We start from the raw sequence: 20,963 nt of genomic DNA, 5'->3' as shown, positions 1-20,963 counted from the left end.
GTGTTTTCACTTTTTGTAATTAGCCTGCACTAAAGTGCTCGACAGAGAAGGAGAGGGAAAGAAAGAGAGGAGAAAAGTACTATCCCTACTCCTGAAAAACCCCTCCGAAGTTTCTGCATACATATATCCTACCGCCGGATCTAAATCATGATAAATACACTTGGGTTGGGTGGCGGAATGTACGGAACGTTCAGGAACGTACGACCCCAGAAACTTGGTCGTGGAAAACTTTACAGCAGCTGCTAATCGAAGTGGGAAAAGGTGAGGACTTTCAATCGATCAACGATTAAGAATTTCCGCAAAGAGAAACTAGGAATTTCCAAAGAGGTTGCGGACAAAACAAAAGAAGTTCTTCAGTTTTTTCAGTTTGATTAAACAATCATAAATAGCCAGAAGAATAGTAAGTCGGATATGAATATTACATCATTTTTTAACCAACTGGCAGATTCACAAAGTTAATTATTTAAAATTGCTTTTAAATATTTTCTAAAATTAAAATTAAGTGTTTATAGGTATACGTAAACATTGGAAAAATTGGAAACGAAAAGAAAAAATTCAATTTTTTCCAAAAACCCAGATCCCAATTTTCCACACAAAATAATTAGTTTTTTTACCGTAACAATGGAAATATTGATATCACATATGAAGTGTCATACCTTTCTGAACTCGTTATTAAATTTCCAATCGATTGGCAATTACAAAAAAAATGAAAATTGGCGAAAATTAAATTTTTTCAAGATCACCCGGAAAGCGTCATGGATTTATTTCTTATTTTGTTATCTGTTCAAAACAGTATGCATTTTTGGTGTACGTCCATTTTTAGCCAAGTTACAGCAAAAAAACGAAAAGAAAAAATTCAATTTTTTACCAAAAACCCAGATTTCAATTTTCCACAAAAAAATAATTCGTTTTTTGACCGTAACAAAGGAAATATTGATCCAAATATGGATTGTCATACCTTTCTGAACTCGTTATTAAATTTACTATCGATTGGCACTTAAACCTGGACATTTTATTTTTTTGCCATTTTTTCGTAAAAAATCATGAGCTACCCCCTTACAAAAAAATTGAAAATTGGCGAAAATTTTATTTTTGCAGGATCACCCGGGAAGTGTTATGGATTTTTTTTATTTTTTAGTTATCTGTTCAAAACAGTATTCATTTTTGTTGTGGGACCATTTTTGGGCAAGTTATAGCAAAAAAACAAACACAAAAAAATTCAAATTTTTGCCAAAAAACCAGATTCCAATTTTTCACAAAAAAATAATTGGTTTTTTAACCGTAAAAAATGAAATATTGATCCAAATATGGCTTGTCATACCTTTCTGAACTCGTTATTAAATTTACTATCGATTGGCATTTAAACCTGGACATTTTATTTTTTTGCCATTTTTCGTAAAAAATCATGAGGTACCCCCTTACAAAAAAATTGAAAATTGGCGAAAATTTTATTTTTGCAGTATCACCAGGGAAGTGTTATGGATTTTTTTATTTTTTAGTTATCTGTTCAAAACAGTATTCATTTTTGGTGTAGGACCATTTTTGGCCAAGTTATAGCAAAAAAACAAACAGAAAAAAAATTCAAATTCGTTTAAATAAATTCTAAAAATATATTTCGCCCACCATCACAGTAAATTTTAAATGTCGGTTAGTTTTATTAGCATGTGCTTAACTTGTTCTCCTCTTGCTGAATGTGTAAAATGCAGACACTTTAATTAAGCTTAGACTGAGAGGCGAAAAACACAGAAGCACCGAACATTTTCGGGAACCTCAATTTTGGTCGGCTTGAAGTTTCTCCTTGAGTCGAAAGCTGAAAGTGAACTTGAAACTATTCAGGAGGGGGGGTGCACCGGAATTATTTACTCCAAAAAGTCCACTTTTGGCCGGAAAAACAAGGCAACAAGTTCTGTCCACTCTGTTTTTGGCGAATTGAGCAATTTGGCCTCAAGTTTCGGAGTGAAGTTCGAAGTCCGAAAGTCCCAAGCACTCTACTCCGAATGTCCGCTTTAAGTTATTTGTATTCAAAATATTCATTTCGTGCTGGCCACGTTCCACAGAGCCGTTGCGACAATTTGTAAACTAGGCCTGAATAAAACATGAAAATGGAAAACAACGGAGGGAGAAAAGCGGGGGAAAACAAGGGGACAGCGGGACATGTGACCGCTCTTTTCTCCCGGACCAAAAACAAAACTGCACGGTTACATAAACAGGATAATAAGGCACTTAACATGCACTCGTCGCTGTTGGCCAACACACACAGCCACACACACATGGACACACATAGACTGTGGAAAAACCTCGAGCAGCAAATGGCGAATGTTGAATGCCAGGAATGCCGGAATGGCTTCGTTGTAGGCGTAACAATAAGGCGACCAGTCCGACTCCTAAACTTCCTACTCCCAAACAGAACCCCCACTTATGTCAGAGCAAATCAAGCGTTACACCCCCCTTTCCACCGCCGCCACCGCCGCCCATGCTGACCGGGCTTTCAGACGATGTAGACGACGTTCCTGCCTTAATTTACGTTTTATGTCATGTCACGAACGTAATTGAAAATTTACCCCAGCTATCACATGTTTGCATATGGGCCCCAAGTTAATAGCAGATCGAAGCTAATGAAGCCATCAAGTCAAGAAATTTACAGAAAAAAAATATTACTAGATGGGATATTTCGAATTCGGATACGGCAAAAAGTAAATGTTTCTTTAGATTAGATTATTGTTTACATAATGCAGACATTAATACAAATAAAAATACAGATGATAAATTTCAGATAAAGTAAAGTTTAATGTATTAAACCAAGTGATCCTACGTTAATTTAAAAATGTTGGCTAATTTAAGGCGAAAAAAAACGAAAACGGAATTTCAGAAAAAGATACAAACGGAAAAATCAAAAAATAAATACATTTTTATTGAACGACTTGCAGTGGCAACTATTTTTGCTCGGAGATTGTCATTTTTGGGCCGGCATTTCATTTGATCTGCAGCTGCCAGTTACGATAAGTGAAATTCATTTGGCAACTTTTGCCAACACTTTGCCGGACCAAACTTGTTTTTGGGGCCACAAATTAAACTACACTTCTCAATTAACTTAGTGCGAAAAAGCTGGGAGCTGGAAGCTGAAATCTGGAAGCTGGGAAATGAAAACACGAAGACGGAGACGCACAACAATGGCAGCAGATTATGCAATTTGAATGCAGCCTTATCTCGCATTTCAGGCATTTGTCGCACAGTTTACACATTGGGCACACATTTTATATTTTATTTGAATTTTAATAAGTCGCTTTTGTGCCGGGCAAAACGAAACGAAACGAACCGAATTTAAAATCCCAGAGTTTAAGCATCCAGAAATGTGAATTGTTTGTGCGTGTGCTGCATTTATTCCATAAATAATTGAGTTGTATTTGGCTCGAGATTTCGTCTTAAATGCAACGCTTCCTTTTTTTGGGACTTTAAGATTTTTCCCTAATCGATATAAACAAGGGAAAAAACAAAACATGACGATGAAAGCCCTAAATTATGGAAAACATTTAATTTCGGACTACTGACAATTGGGCTTAACTTGTAAATGGGGCTTAATCCCCAGGGATATCTGCGTGTGTCCGATTAGCCGCAGGCACAGGACTCACAGGACTCGCAGGATCTCTCTGTCTGGTTTTTGCAGGACACACACAAATCATTCGCAGGCCATTGGATCCTTAATTTGCTTTAAATAAATTTTATTGGCATTGCCATGCAGCTGAGCAGCTGCAGGATCTCGAAAGCCCCTTTTCCCTTTCCCCTTTTTTCCCTGCAACTAAATGACATTTATTGTCAGTTTGGCCAAAGGAAAAGGGGTGGGAAAAGCAGGAAAAGCGGGGAAAATGGTGGCTGGGCGATACGTTAACCGAAAAATGTCTTTTCATATTTTGCATGCACAATTGCAGCCTTGTATGCGTTGTATATACATATATATATATATATATATAAATTTTACTTTTATTTATTTATTGACCAGGTCCACAGCCATTCCATTCCAGTTTCATTTGCGGCCCGCGAAGAAGAATATTGCAATGGCTGACAAATTTATTTCGTTTGCCGCCGCCGGCGGTTTTTCTTTTTCCGATCCTGCAGCCCCCCGAAAAGGGGGTTAACCCTGTCCACCCGCTTTTGTTCTTTTCATTTTCGCAATGTGTCGAGCCCTGCCATGCATATTAAAATGTTCAAAAAAAAAAAAGCAACCACCTCTCGCTGGCCATTTACTGTTGCATATTCATTATTGAAAAGTTTTTCTGCCTCGGCCGCCGACGCCGCCTACAACTCATAATAAAAATGATAAGCAAATGTTTTAAAATCTGCCATATATATATCTGTATATATACCTATATGAATTTATATGGATATAAATGCATTGCCCTGGCTATGCAAACACATGTACGCCGATTTCCTTGAGGGATCAAATAAGTGCTTTATTTTATTTCATTTTGCATTTCGCATCTCGCATTCCATTTTATTTATTTGTTCGCCCGCACCGCATGCAATTATTTCAGTTTGGAATCAATTTATTTGCAAATTAGTCGACCAGAAGACCATTGTCCGCAAAAAGCGGACCAAAGCGATCCCAGTTTTAGTTGCCAAAGAGTGATTACAAAATGATGTGTCAAATATATTTGCACAATGTGTTTAAGTTTCTTTGGATTGTTGAGGTTTGAGAAGGTGTTGAAATAAATATTGAGGCTTAAAATATTAGGGATTTTTCTTTTGAAGAATATTTAATAAATGGAGATTAATCGTGAAAATAAATATGAGAAAGGTGTTAGGAAAATGATTGGAATAAATATTAAATATCCAATGCAAATTAATGTCTAATTACTATTTTAATTAAGGTAAATTAGGGATGTATTTGTTAAAATGATAAAGGTGTTGAAGGAATTATTAGTTTTTTAAAATACTAAGGATTTTATTTTTAAAGAATATCTTATTAGCCAAAATTAAAAAAAAAATAATTATTTTTATCGTATTTAAATTATTCAAATAATTCAACGTATTACATTAATTTGCATAATAATTAATTAGGATTTTTAAAAGGCTTCGTCTTTGGCTTAGGTTTTTCTGCACATTTATGAGTTATTTCCTCCACAATAATGACACAACAAATCTGCAGTTAAACTTTTGAAAGCAAATCCCTTGCTCCTTGGTTTTGTTAGATTTTCTCAACTAATTACTTTTTCCGTCGGGCAGGCAGCCTTAGAACTTCGCTTTCCGGCCAAGTTAAACCAACTAGTTTGTTGGCTTCGCTTGGCCAACTTACTTTTCGGGTCCTTTACGGGGGATTTACCACTTGGCCACAGATCGGCCAGATGATGCACAATAAAATGCGCAATCTGTTAAGTGTTCGGCCGCAAAAATCACTAAAACTGAGAGTCAGTCCCCTTTCACTCAACAAGAAAATAAACCAAAAAAATAACAAAACACATGGCGTGTGCGTTACGACTTTTTGGCGTAACAGTTGCGTGGAGCATTACGGGAAATTCCTGGCGATACGTAAACCTAAACGACTGCTAATTGAAATATTAACACCTAAACGGACGATGACGACGAGGATGTCACCACAAAACTGCTGGAAACGTCGGAATGAAATGAAATCGGCGTGTGTGAGTGTGTGCAATTAAACGAAATGCGCATAACAATTGGCCAACCGCGATATGCGACCTCAAAAACATAAACAACCGCAAATGTTGCGTCATGAACACGCAAATGGCCAAAAAGCGAGGACAAAGTGAAGTGCCGGAGGGAAAGGTGCTATATTTGCTATATGCCATTTGCTATAGAAGTACATTTGTAAAATCCCCCTATGCCCCAACCTATATTCCCTTCATATCCACACACTCCACAGCTGGGCAAATAAATTTTACTCCCTCTGCGGCTACTAAATTTAATTTGATAAATTGGAATTTTAGTTTCGATTCTCAATTAAGTTAACTACAAATATATTTTTGATTTATATACAATGTTCTATGAATCTACGAAAAACTATAGCTGGCATAATAATATATTCGATAGGGTTTTAGTTGGATATCATTTAACAATGTGTATTTTATTTTAGTCGAATTTCGAAGAGAAAATTGTGGGAGATTTTGTGTTTTAGATTAATTTTTAATAGGTTGAAATATTTTATAAAATATTCAATTTCTTATTCAATTTGTTCAATATTAATATTAATTTATGGTATTAAAATACCAAGTCAATCAAAAATAAAATTTTTGTCGTTTTTTTGTTGATATTATGATATAATTAATTATTATTTAATAACACGGATTAGTTTTTTTTCATTTTATTTTTTACAGATTTTGTTTTTAAAATTTCAAATGATTCATAAATTAAAGGCTGTTTTATTCATTTACAGAAATTTACAAGCTAATTTATTTACTTTTGGGTAGAGAGAAATTCTTTGATTAGTTTACATTTTAAATTTAAACTCGACCCGACTATTAAAAGTAGAACAAACCTATCCTAAATTGTTACCAAAAAAAAGTAACTCAGGATTAAAACTTTTGGCAGCCACAAAATTGAAATCTTATAAAAACGGACAACTACATTTTTTGGAATAAACTAGAATAAACTGAGTGAAATGGCGCTCGGAAATGGCAACCTAGAGCTGTATTTTTCGAGGAGCTCAGCCAGGACAAAGGACTCTAAGCCGGCGTCGATTCAGTTTCAGATTCAGTTTCAGTTTCACGGCGCCTGGTGAATGCAGCTTGATTGGCAACTGCGACGGCGGATAGAAGAAGATAGAGGAAGCTGCCGCCGCCTCTGTTCTACATGTGCGCGCCAAATTTTTATGAAAATTCTTTTTATTAATTTCGTTTTGATTTCGTTTGGCTATTTTTTTATTTTCCTCCCGAAAGCGACATGGAAAAAATCGCAAATAAATTGCCAGCTTGATTTTATTGTCGGCAGCCTGATGATGTTGATGGCGACGCCGTTCGGGGAAATTGTTGGCAAATATTTGTGCAATTTTTTGTTGTTTATTTTTTTTGTGTTTCCTGTTGTACCAAAATTGCGTCGTGTATGTGTGTGTGTGTGGAGAAAACGAGACTGTTGTTTGCTCAAAAATTGGCCATTTGATTGATGAAAATTTGATGGAATATATTTGCCATAAATATTCGCATGAAGAAAGAAAGACCGCCGCTTTCGAATGATTACAATCGTTCAGCGGCAACTAATCTGCGTCAATTAAACCATTATTATAGCCATTTTACGGCCGTTTATCAAAATCACCCAACTGTCGTAGTTCAAGCACTCATTTCTTATTTGAAATTGTTAATAAGCTTTCAGGTGTCTAGCTTTCTGACATTATTAAATATTAAATTCATTAAAATTACGAATAAAAACAGCAGGCTTACTGACATTCTTAGCCTCAAAAAATTCAACACTTTTTTTTATGTGTTTTCACTTTCAATGCAAAATGTAACTTTAAAACTTCACATTTTTTAAAACTTTATAGAACTTAGTTCTTAAAGAACAAACAGGTAAAATAAGTTGTAGTTAGCAAAAATTTTTAAAAACTGGGATAAATTTTTGTCTCTCAATAGAGTTATAAAATAAACAGAACTCCCTTGATTTAAAAATACAAATTTTGTAAAAATTTCAAAATTTAACCTAAAATCTTAAATAAATCTTGTAACCCAAACTAAACTCCAAAATAACTTCTTCAGGCACAAACTTTGAATGCAAAATATGTGAAAATATTTGACAGCACTTGAACCTCTTGAAAAAAGATTCCACTCCACTTAAATGCGACACTTTGGATACGGCGGAAATCTTGGAGATTCTCCTGGTTGGGCGGACTGACTGCACTTCCGTTTCCGGCGCTCCAAGTTTGCCATTTAAAATGCAATCGAGAAACGATTAGTCAACAAACGTTTGGCTTTGTCTTCGATTGCGATTTCGATTTGGATTTCCTATTGCCGCTGCCATTTCGCTATTTCAGCTGGAAAAGTGGGCGGGAAGTTTGGCTAATGAAAATTACCAGGCAACGAAAACGAAAAGAAAAGCATGTGAGCTTGTTTTGCCTGCTTTTGGATTATAATGAGCGCAAATTACGTTGATTTTCGGGGGCTTTTTTTGTTGGCTTCGCTTTGATTCGGTTGCGGTTGCAATTTGGTATTGACAGTTTGTTGGTTTTGTGGGGCCTCTCATTAGTTTGCTCGAGGAATTTCATTGGCTTTACCTTTTAATTTGATTAATTCTGGCGACCGAAGACTTGTTGTTCTCTTTCTATTTTTTTCTTTTGGTTTAATGCCGACACGCAACAAAAACAACAAAAATCATTAATAAATCGGTTAACTTGATATGTGTGTGTGTGTGTTTTTCTTTTTCTTCTATAATTATTATTTTTTCTATAGCACTCGAGATGGTCTTTGAAATGGATTTCAATTTGTGTGTAAAATGCACTTGGCTAGAAGTATTTCATTTTATTTTCCCGCTACGCGAAAGACAACGAGTCCTGCCTTTTGATTAAAGTCAAGACAAAATTGGGCTGGCAGGACCAAGGACGACTGACTACCGCACGTGTTGACGCTTCAAACAAAACTGTTGCGCGGCTGAAGAAGACGCCACAACAAAGTCGATTCGCATCGAATGGAGTCCTGTGGCCCTCGGCTCGGCCGAGCAAGCCGAAGGGTCCTTCGGCTCGGCCATCGGGTCCTTCAGGACTGCCGTTGGCTGTGGAACAGTCCGGCGGCCCTTGGCCTCGCTTCCTGTTTACAAAACTGGCCACCGGCGCCTGCGCCCCTTCGCCAAAAAGCAGCCGAACAGCCGACAGGACTCGAGCCGAGCGAAAACGATGCAAAACCGAGCCCCCCTCCCAAAAACCCGATTGCTCATCCACCATGTGGTGAATTTCCTCGCGATGCCGGCTATCCGTTTGTTTACGTTTTGTGTGTTTACATTCCAGGACGAACTGGAAACACGTGGCACGTCAGTGAAAACAGAGAAAAAGGACGAAGGACGAGGAAGTGCCTCGCACTCGATGAGTTCGTTGAATCCCAGCGTAGTTAGTCGGAAATGGAATGTTCGCAAGTGCCATTGAAGAGTTGATTTCATTGACTGCCAGACGAGGAGGGAGTTTCAAAACAAAAGATCAAATTCTACGGGTTCCCAGGAGTCTTGCCTAAATGTCCTTAAATTTGGTATAAATTCTGTATGCTGGTTTGCAAGCCATTTCATTTTATTGTATTGACAATTTTTTAAAAATATCCAATCTCTTATAAAATATTTCTATATTTTAAATATAATAAATATGTGAATGCAAATTAATAATATTTTCAAATGTTTTCTAATTTTTGGATTGTTAAATTTTATACATTTTAAATATTTTATATAAAATAATAACACGCCAAAAATTAAAATATATTTGAAAAATCCAAACTAAAATCACAGCTTCTTTAAATTTTAAACCTCTTTGGTTTTCCCCATTTCTTCCGTATCCTGCAAATGCATAAGTATCTGCCAGATGCAACCTGAGTCCACAGTCCAGAGTCCTGATTCCTGAGTCCTGGCTTCCGTTCTGCCTGCTTTTCGTGCGCATTTTTCCATCTGATTTGACATTTGTGCTAGGTAAACACAAGAATGCCAGCAACTTTTAATAAGACCAAGGAAGTGGACGGTTTGGGTTTGGGTTTGCTAAAGTGTCGAGTGCCGAGAGCCGAGATTCTGGCCAGTCTTGGCCAGAAGAACCCCTCTTTCAAGTTTCCACACAGTGTGTTTGTTTGTGTGCCCCTGTTGGCTCTTTTGAGCAATTTAGTTTGCTGCCATTTGCCACAAATGAAATTCGCTTTTTTGGGCCGCCACGGCGTATGCGTCATGTGTTTGCACTGCACTTGTTCCTCGTGGAGGATGAGTTCTGCTGAAGAACTTCCCCAGTCCCGTTTCCATTTCCATTCGCCCCCGTACAAAGTGCTACAAAGTGTACCATACCCAACCGAACTGAACTGAACTGAACTAACTAGCTGGCCGTCGAATGTTTGTTTGTTTGCTCAATTTTAATTAAATTTTTAGCATTGCTCGTGTTTTGTTTGGCCCGGAAAATTTAAGCAAATTAATTGGCGCCCAATAATAGAGAAATCAAGTGAAATGTTTGCCAGTCGGTAAGTAATTTTAATTAATTTCCCACGCCCTCCGCCTCGCGTCGGCAGAAGCTAAAATTGCAATTGCAATCAATGCGGAATCAAGTCAAAAGCCCAATCAAGTTGTTCAATAGTGGGGCAAGTGGTGCGAGTGGTTGGGTGGTGCGACCTGCAGGTGTCAGGCCCTTGAAAAGTGGCCAATTGGAATTCGAAATACCCTGGCAGTCAAAATAGATTAAACAAATGTATCATTTAATTTTAATATTAATATTATTTACCACAAAATAGAGAAAATCATTTTTAAAAAGTTCAAATAATTAAAACCAATTAGGAACCTTTCTTTTGACTAAAAAACTATAAGCTAATATTAAAGTAAATAATATTATTAAAATAATAATATTCAAAAATCTATAAATAAAGAAGAAAATTTATTCAATCATTCAATTAAAAAAACTTTATAGAATCTCAAAAAAAATTGTTAAGGCGAAAACTGTTAATAATTTTCAATAAAAAAAATTTTATTAAAAATCTCTGCACATTATAGAACTTAGGTTAATTTGTAGCCCTGCATACCCTGCTACCTCTTAGAAAAAAAAGCACACGTGAGACAGGAAACGGCCTTCAGCCCCACATGTCCAAAAGTTCTTTATTACCTTGGTAGCTGGATTATTAAAATTTCATCGAATTACGTGCGAATAATACCAAATTGCCCTAGCACTCTATACGTTGCTTTTCCTGCTTTTCTATTTTCCTTTTCTCCTGCCAGTCAGTGTACAATTAAGTTTAGCCGCCGAGGGGAAAGCAACTAAGACAAAACCAGAGAGATATCGGTGAACAAAAGTTATTAATTTTTTATTGCATTCGTACCGAATTTAGCCCGGCTCAAGGTTGCATTTTCGACCGTGGAATAGCAAAAATACCATATACATTTATACAAATATATAGAGAGATAGAAGAAATAGATAGAAATCTACCCTAGAAAGCATTTATGCAGCTTCAATGAGGCTGATGATGATGATGAGTGGCCGCCTGCCCCACAATAAAGCAAAACTTTTTTGATTACTTTATGCTAACGGCAGCTGCGTCGCGTTCACATTTAGTTTTTGGCTTTGGCCACAAAGTAATTGCAGGACCAACACTGAAAAAAAATCAGGGGCGGGGGAGGGGGCTGTGAAACGACCAACCGACAGATGTCTGTACATGGTCTGCCATGCGGCGACTTGCGGAGCACCCAGCCACATATTGAGAGAGTTATGAAACGGGGCAGCAAAAAACTGCATTTGCTTTTGTCAACCAAATGAACTCTATTAATACCCTGAAAAATTTCCCTTTGATTTTATTTGAACAGCTTTTAAGTGTAGAAAAAACACTAAATAAAATTTAAATTTATAAAGTTTTTGAATATTTGTCAAAAAAAAAATAATAATAATAGTAGAAATACATATATTTTCTAAGTTAATAAGGTACACCAAAATCATTTGAAAATAGAAAAAAAATGTTTATAATTGTAAAATACAAAAAAATAATCAAAATACAACCTACAAGATTAATACATTTTTTTGTAATTTATAAAGCTTAAAATTTTAGAAATCTAAAAAAAAATCTACAACAATATTATACATTTTCTAATAAATATTTTTTTATTTCCACAAAAATCTCAAAAAAATATAGCCCACTTGAATTCTTAATGGGTATTCAACTAGCTCAAGTGAATGTGCTGCAAATGTAATTAAGCGAAAGACGCTTGAAATGCGCGAGCTTGACCGCTCATAAAACTTTGACAATGCTGACCTGCCACGCCTCCTTCCGTTTCGTTCCGCCCCTTGCCCAGTGAATGACCGTTTTATTAGCCGAGAGACATTTGAATTCTGGCTAAAAAAAAAAAACAGAAAGAAAGTCGAATGGAGAATGGCCGGAAAGTGCATTCATTACTCATACGACATGCTGTCGTTAGTCAGAAAAATTAAATTTACGAAGCGGCAGCTGGAGCGACAGGTCGGGATTATATGGGATGTACATATAGGGTTCAGGATCGTAGGAACTGCTGGCCCAGAAAATGGAACTCCGACTTGCCACAGTTGATTGGTTAGCACTAAGCGGCAAATTTGCCGGCCATAAATGTCGGTTGGGCAGCAGCAGCAGTAGAAGCAGCCTTATGCCACATATCCCTTTTTTCCCTTTTTTTTCATGCCCCACAAAAATTTACATGCGCTCAAATTTTTAGCAGCCGCCTTTTTTCTGCTCTTTTTGCCTGCCGCTGGTCATTGCCTGTGAAATATATATATATATATTTAAAGCCCCGAATATATATGTCTGAGTGTATGTGAGATGTTAACTTGGCTGGCCAGAAAATGTTCGCAGCCAGGCTAAAGTTTCTCCAGCTTCCCATTTTACCGAGACCCTCTGCTTGCATATGTGCCGGTTAAGTGGTTTTTGTGGCTGAAAAGCAGAAAACTCATTAAAGTTTATTTCAAACACCAACAACAACAGCAGAAGTAGCAAAAGGGGTGGTTTTTAGGAGGGGTTTCTGGCAAACTTCGGTCAAAAATTAAGACATATGCTCAGGCTGAAACCGAAACTGAAACAGAACAGCAACGAACTTTAGAGTCTTTGTCCATATCTATACAGTTATGCATGTCTCCGGCTTGACACTTGAAACCCCCTAGAACCCCCTCTATATATCGACATGCACTTCGATGGGTGGTGCAGAATGGAAAATGAAGAGAATGGGGGCTACGTTTGGGCCACTTTTGCTGCGGTTTTCTGGCCCCAAAACTTTTGCCAAGTGCAGCGAGTTTGACGGCATGTGGGCGCCGTCATATCGCACCAAGGGGGTTGGCTAACCCCCGAGGAGGTGGAGGGGGGAGTCGAAAGAACAACAAAACTCCCATTGAGTCACCCACGAGGGTCAATTTACTCAATTCCGAAATTTCCACTGCCAGAGCCCAAGGGCTCTTCAAAACGGGAAAAAAGAGAGGAAAAACAGCTCTCGGTTAGGAATCTCCACATGTCGAGGAGCTACGATCGTGGATGATTATAGACACGGAGAAAAAATGTTTGTCTATATGGTCCTTCGATCAGGATTTCTAAAGATATTATATAAAATTTTAGGAAATCAAAGCAATAATAATAATGTTGGTCCTTCGAGACGGATTTTAAAAGATTTTATATCAAATTTTATGAAATTTATTTTTCAAATTAAATATAAAGTTTAAAAATCCCACTGAATGAAAAAAAGTACCTTTTAAAATGAAAACTAACGAATATTGTAGTTTTTAGTTTAATTTTTTCTTACCCATTTATTTATTTGTAAAATATACGCTCTCCACTGAATTGAAACCACAGAAAGGCACTTGAAAAGGGAATATTTTAAATTACTTTATGGATATCTTTAATATAATATCCCCATTCCCCTCCGGGGACTGGGTGACAAAAACCAAAGTACAAGAAGCGCAGGGCGGCCTGTGTTAAATATGACATCATATTGTGTGTGTCGCAGCATGTGTTTGGTTAGTTGGTCATTTGGTCAGTGGGCTGGATGGTGCAGATGGTCCGGACCAGTCTGCTTTTGTTGCTGGCACACTCGGCACAAATTAAACAATCTGTTGACAACTATTGGCCACAAAATCTTTGTTAATTGCCTTTTTGTCTGGCCTCAAGGCGGGTGTGTGTAACTAATGAACCACCCACAGTTTGCTAATTGCTTTGACCCCGCCGCCCCTTTCGTGTGTTTCTGTTTCAGTTTCGCCTAGTCCCGTGCAATGATATCAAATTAATATAATCGGTTGCTGTTTAAACTGCTGTTTGGTGAATTTAATTACTCTTCAACCGCACACACACATTTCGAGGGTTCTTGGGTGAAGTAGAGAAGCAAAGTAATCCTTTCAATACAGAAAATATTTCAATTAAAATCATAATCAGAGATGAGAAAATACTGCATAGATAAAATTATATTGATTAAGTATGACAAAAATAGAAGTATGACAAGAATAAAACTGTAAATATGCAAAATAAAAAATAAATAAATGGATGCTTTAAAAAATTAAACCAGAAGAAGTAGTTCAAAAATACACATCTTAATATTATAAATAAAGTATTTGGACTGAAGAATATGCAGAAAGTCTAGAAATTAATAAGCGTATATATTAAATACATATTATTCCCAAGATTACAGACTCTCTTATCAAGAGATCAAAGGTCAATCAAGCTCTGAAAGCGACTTTAAAAAAGGCACGACTTAATACACAAGCCTGCCACTTGGACTAGGGACACTGAAATAGAAACATCGAGCCAAGAAACAATCTAATTTAAAGTTTACAACTTACGAGCCAAACAACAAATGCACATAGCCCAGAAAGCGAAAGAGACGGGGCGATTCAAAAGAGTGAGACAGAGAGAGAGAGAGGGATATGGCGGGGCGGAAACGACTTGCAACATGCAATTTGTTATCTCAAGTATGCAAAATTATGAAAGTTTATTTAAAAGTTATGCCACGGCCCGCTCTTTTGGCTGCCAGGAAAGCCAGCCAACCGAGCAGGATAATAATTGTGCCGCCTCCAACGGCAGACGCAGATACTTTTCCCACACACAGAGATACTTTTGCTTCACACAGATACTTTTCCCACACACAGACACTTTACACGCACACACACACCGAGAGTCCTTCTCACACATTATTCAAGTTAGCGGCGACAATTTATTAGTTTTACAATACAACTTGGCAAATTGGTGTATAAATCTTGGGGCCTCGCGAGGCTACTTCTTTCTGCACTCCTTTAAAACAAGTTCCCTGATCTTCTTTACAGCTTCGAGCAATGTAAAAACCATAATTATATTTTTTTATTTTGGTACTTTAAGAAATATTTCCTTTAGGTTTTCATATTTTTTTAACACCTGGTCCTTCGAGCCGGATCCCGAAAGATGTTTTTTCTGTTAAAATTTGTATTTTAATCTTATTTTTCTAATTTAATTAGTTTTTTTAACGACTTTCTTTAGAAAGTAGAACGAACTTAAATATTATTTTGATACAATTTTAAACTTAAATATTTTTAATCAAATTAGGTAATGCATTTTCCCCAGTGATTTCTGCGGCACCCAGGGCCAAAACTGATTCTCGTCACTCTGCTCTGAGCCGCTTCACAGGATCGGCAATCGTCGGCGGGATCAGATTCTCTTCTTAGCAGGCAGCAATTTTTGAACTCGTCCCCCATCTTTTCAATGGCACCGCGACAACCTAGCTCAGCCGCTGAAGCTTGCAAATTGATATTCTGACAGCCATCTGGATCCCTAATTGAAAAGTTCTGAATATCTGGAGCACAAGCTGCCAGAATCAAAGGAAAAAATAAAATAGCTAGCAGCACCAGCGGTTTGTACATTTCAAAGGCAGAAATGCAACTGAATCGAACTTCATTAATATTTTCTACAAAGCTTATCAGCTGGGTTTAATCACTATTTTTATTCCCCTTTCACTGGATTTATTAATAAAGTAAATATAATTACTTTGACCTTTGGGGTTTTAAGTAAATACAAATAAATATATTAGATATTTACGTTGTAATATTTTTATTTCCCAGGATCGATATTAGGTTTTGGAGAAGTTCTTCGAGGAGCAGAATTCGTTGAACGATTCTGCCATATATTATTGCGTGACTGATTGCTCCAAGCCAAGAAAATCAAGGGACGGGGAATATTCTCTTGACCCGTAATCTGAGCCAGAAAAAACACGAGAATGATCGCAAAGAAAAACGGACGCGATGCGTGCATATTGGAAGATGAAAGCCGAGCTACTAAGTCACCATATTCAAGTAGCAATCTCTGTTAGCTTTAAAAGAATACACAACAAAATATTAAATGAAAATTATTTAGAAAAAATAATTTTATAGCTGAAATTTCTATGCTTTTCAAGCGAATTTCGTAAAATTATACCTCTAAAAACACTTATTGAATTCTTAATTTTTGTTTTTTTCATTTATAATTTTCTACGATTTTTTCTTGCAGTGGTTCAAAGTGTTGATTCCGTAATCCGACCTTGAATGAGATCACTGAGCTATAGCATTGAGTTCTTTTCCTATCATTCGTTTTTCCTCGATCTCGTATTGTTGAACTCAATTAACACTCGGACAAATGGAGACTTCAGACTTCAGCTGCCGTGATAACCCTTTCCTGACTTTCCCTTTCCCCCGAAGTTTTCCGCTTTCCCGTCGCACATATGCTGTCTGCAATGTCCAACTTTTTTAACCAGTGCAAAACAACAAGTACAGTGGGCCGATTGCAAGACTAAAATCTATAAAATTTGTGTTAAAATATAAAATATATAGTTGGTGTTTTCAATTATTATGTGCGTCGTTCCAAAAATATCTTCCCGTAAACAAAGTACAAAGAAAATCTTCAAATTGGTCCGCCATAACCTCTGTTTGTATACAAATAGGGTTCATTTTAAAAACCCCATCTATAAGCTTATCATTGTTATTTGCTCGGTTCGAAGGACCCTTATGTGGGGGCGAACATCAGACGGCGGCGGCAGCTTGCGCTTTATGATTTAATAACGTTGCATGGGTGTGCGACCCCCTTTCTTCCGTCCCCCCTTCCAGCCACCCATGCACATTATCAACAACAACGTTGTCGTTTGCTGGGCGCTGAATTGTGTGCAGAGGAAGAAAAGTTGTGAAGAATTTGGTTTTAAAAGGCTTTAAAGGTTTTAAAGGCAAAAATAAAAGTATAGAAATAATTGTGAAGGTTATTTTATATAATTGTAGGTATTTGCTAAAACTTTAATCTTAGATACCCAAATAAATATAAATATATTAAAAATAAATAATAGGAATATTTTTAGAAGCAAAAAAAATATTTTTTTCCCCAATAATGTAATTACTAATTTTTTCCAGTTATCTTTTGAGTTGGTTTTTGGACTGGGCGTTGTTTCCATCTTGGGCCTCGTCGAGCGCTCACATTATCTGGCTCTGGTGCATGTCATCGCTGGGAAAAGTTGTCTCCGTTCGGTCTTCCCCTTGCGCCCGCTTTTCCTCTGCTTTTCCACCGCTTTCCTCTGCCTTTCCCCCGCTTTTCCCCTCCGCACAGTGTCATCTCCCGTTGTCCCTGTCGTCATCGTCGGGCCATATTAAATTGTGTTAAAACACTTGCGCCATGCATGTCACACGGCACCAACCCCCCTCCTCCTACCACCCCCTCCCCCTTATTTTTATGCCACCCCCTGAAACCACCCACCACCCACTTTTGTGCAATGGCGCGTGTTTTGCCATGTAACTCGTTTTGTCTCCAAGCTCCTTTGCTTTTTCTCTACATTTCTTTTTGCTACTTTTTGCAGGTTTTTTTCGGGTGAGGTAGCTTTTTTATGCCCGCTTCATTTCCGGCAAATTAAAACGCATACGGCGCCACACGAGTAACATTCTGGATGGCAAAAATAAAGTGAAATAAAATAAAATAAACACTAATTTTGCAGCCGTGTGACACTCGTAGTTTTTGGTACATTTTTCGCCGTATTTCCTCTAGAGTCACATAATTTCTGGTTCAGTTTTGCCCAGTTCAGTTCAGTTTCCAATTTATTTGTTTGCCAGGGGATTTGCAGTCAGCACCATCCACTCAATGGCTCTGTCCTCTGTTTATTTCTTTTTTTTCTGTATTTTTCCCATTTTCTGTTTGCACCTCGCCTCATAATTAAAAGCTGCACTACGAATTTTTCAATAACAGCCATAAATCAGGCATATGGAAGCCGAGGGAGTTGGCCATAAATAACTTTACAGCCACACACATTGGCCGGCAAAACGGCGTAACGTAACGTGAAGGCCCAAATGGAGGGCGGTGGAACAAGGCAGAACACAAGGGGGCGTGGCAGAGGCTCCATCGATGACCCAGTCAAGCATGAAAAGCCCCCACTTGGCTCCTTATTAGTCATGCCTGAGATCGTCCGACGACACTGGCGGTAAATGCAATCGAAAAGTCGAGGAAAGCGAATTAAAACTTTAAGCAGGAGAAAAGCAGGTAAAAATTAAAGGTCCTTCAGGGTAAGTAATAAATCTTAAGAGACAATTTCACAACACAATTCAGGGGGGAAACAGAAACTCGAACATTCATCAAAATTTTAAAAATACAAAATAAATATTCTTAAAATGTTGACAAATTTGCGAAATATTTTTTAGCATTAAATAAGTCTCAGCAATTATTTGCTTGAAATCATTAATGAAGGTGTCAAAAAGTATGCCACGAAAAAATTACGTTGTCATTTGAAATTCTGCATATTATTTCATACTTTTAAACACATTTACAAATTATTTTTTAATTCTTCCGAATTTTCAGATGAAGGTTTTTCTTAAAATACTTTACAAGTCTAACAAAAATACCAAAATATATATAAGAATACAAATTCTTTCCTTTCATGCAACCAACTTCAAAGTTGTATTTCATGCACCTTTAATAAGTTATTGAGTTACTTTGTTCTACGCCAAATTGCATTATTTCCATTATGGGTTCTCGGTACCTGTGTTACTTTTAATTATGGGTTCCTAACCCCTAAACACACACACACTCACAGTCACACAACTCACACATATAGAAGGAAGCTTATAGCATAACTATAGATTGCGGTTGCCTTATTTGCCCCCGGTTTCCCCTTTTCCCCCCTTTTTATGGCTTGCATATGTATAACAGGAAATTAAAAATATATGCTGCATTTGGGCGGCACTCTTTCTCCGTGAGTGTGTGTGTGTGTAAGGTGTAAGGTGTATGTGTGTGCGATAGGATGTGTTGCCTACTTTTTGGCATTCGCCCGGCTCTTTTTGTCTGCTCACTTGTTGGTTGGGTTTTGTTTGCTTGTTTGCTTTGTTTTCCACATGGGCCACATTATTATGATGTCTCTTCTCTTTTCGCCTGAATGAAGTGCATCGCACATAAGGGAGTCGAGTGTATGGGTGTGCGTGTGTGTGAGTTTGAGAGTGTGTGTGCAAGTCCCACCCTAGAGATGGAAAACTATTAAAAGTTTTCAAGAGATAAGATATAACAAATAAAAGCTATCGAGAGTTTCATAGAAACCACTTTAAAATCACTTATAAATGTATCTAAAAGTATGCAATATTATTTTCTTTTTGACGCAATCGTATTACAAAAAATCTAATTATTTACGAATTTCAATTTTTTTAATAATTTGTCGAACCATTTTTGTTGTCTTTCCCTTTAAAACAGCCCTTCTGCTATATTAATCGTACATTTTAAAAATATTTCTTTGGCTTAAGTCTTTAAAAATCTAAAAATATTTCAAAAAATTTTCTGAACTAGGAATTTATAGTATTCCGAATTAAGGCTGCAATTAAGTCTTTATTGATATTCTAAAATAAAAAAAAAACTATTTTTTCTTTTATTATTATTTCTTTGGCTAAAGTCTTTAAAACTATAACATAATATATTAAAAATTTTATTTAAAATCAATTAAAAATTGTCCCAAACTAGGAATTTCAAATTCCCAAATTAATTATTATAATTAAGTCATTATTGATATTTTAAAATCAACAAAAACTATTTTTTCTTAAGGGTAAATCTAAGGAACCCTCTATAAATCGCATCACGCGGTCATCACCAAAGACACACACGTTTCAGGGGTCGACTGGCAGCGTCAGCTTCGCGATTTTTCATCAAAGTCACGGCGGGCAAAAGTTGGCGAGATGCTGCCCCATTGTTGCCTCTGACACTGACACCGGAAATGAACACATTTTCCGGTGCAATACGTGTGTGTGTGCCCGTGTCTCTGTGTCTGTTTGCACACACACACACACACACACACACACACACAGCGACACACAAGACCACCCAGTGGGAGATTGAAAGTCGCTTAATGTATTGTTTTCCACCGCTGACTCTCGCCTTTCAGCTTTCGGCTTTTGGCTTTTGGATTTCAGCGTTCCGATTTTCAGTTTTTCAGATTCCACGAGAGGAGGCCAAACGAAACGAAACGAAAAATACTGATCTCCCACTTATTAGTGTTAAAGGAGCCAACGAGAGCCGGCGGCGGCCTCTTCCGCCCAGAGAATTTAATTACTCGAGTGGAGCGACCGGCAGAAGGTGTTAATGAGATTGCTCTGCCGACTGCGGCTTTGCCAAATCAACTCGTCAACTCAGAGGTCTCAGTCGCAGTCACAGTCACAGTCGCAGTCACAGTATCCCAGTTCACAAAAGCCGGGAACTCTGGAAGATTCATGCGGCTAAGTGCAGCGGGGATTGGAATTGCAATTCGGCCAACTGGCAGCGGAGCAATCACTCGGATTGGCGGTAGAGGATTATAGGATCCTACAACCAAAGTAGGTTGAATTTGGTCCATCGGATCGCGACTTTAAAAGGAAATAGCTCAAAAGGTTTGAGATCTGAATTAGTCAGCATTTAAATATTTATTTTGGATTTTAAAAAATTCTGTATTTATGGTTTGATTGAAAGGTGACCCAAAATTGCAGAATGGTAACCCAAAATAGCACTTTTATGACCAAAAAAAAAAATTCTTACCTTAGTTAGCGTGCCTTTAAATATTTATTTTTGATTTTAAAAAATTCTTTCTTTATGGTTCAATCAAATGGTGACCCAAAAATGCCTGTTTAAAATCTGTAAAATCAAAAAAAAATCCTGCTTTCATTTTAAAGATTTAGTTTAATTATTTTATAATTTGCATTTTAATTTTCTCGTTTTTTTGTATATATTTTGAAGAAAATTCAAATAAATTGCGAAAAGGTGACCCAAAATTACACATTTATGGCCATACCTTCATCAATTGAATAACGATTTTTAGGTTGGATACCTCAAAAAGTTTGTGATTTAATTCTCAAGTAATGAGCATTTAAGGCTTTAAAACTGTTGACC

General features: G+C 37.1%; 1 protein-coding gene across 2 annotated transcripts in view; it reads right to left on the bottom strand.

The window, feature by feature from the left end:
- CARPB (Carbonic anhydrase-related protein B) overlaps window positions 1-20,963 on the bottom strand; it is a 66,628-nt gene that overhangs the window by 43,905 nt on the left and 1,760 nt on the right. The window contains exon 1 of one of the 2 annotated variants that reach the window (XM_017157514.3): window positions 8,213-8,378. The exons of the other annotated variant lie outside the window; for it this stretch is intronic. The gene's annotated coding sequence lies outside the window, so the exon portion shown is untranslated. Of the gene's footprint in view, window positions 1-8,212; window positions 8,379-20,963 lie in introns of those variants that run through there. 2 annotated transcript variants of the gene reach the window in all.

The sequence above is a fragment of the Drosophila takahashii genome, chromosome X (genome assembly GCF_030179915.1).
Source record: "Drosophila takahashii strain IR98-3 E-12201 chromosome X, DtakHiC1v2, whole genome shotgun sequence".
NCBI lineage: Eukaryota > Metazoa > Arthropoda > Insecta > Diptera > Drosophilidae > Drosophila > Drosophila takahashii.
Note: the sequence above shows the minus strand (reverse complement) of the source record. Positions and strands in the feature narration are given on the sequence as shown.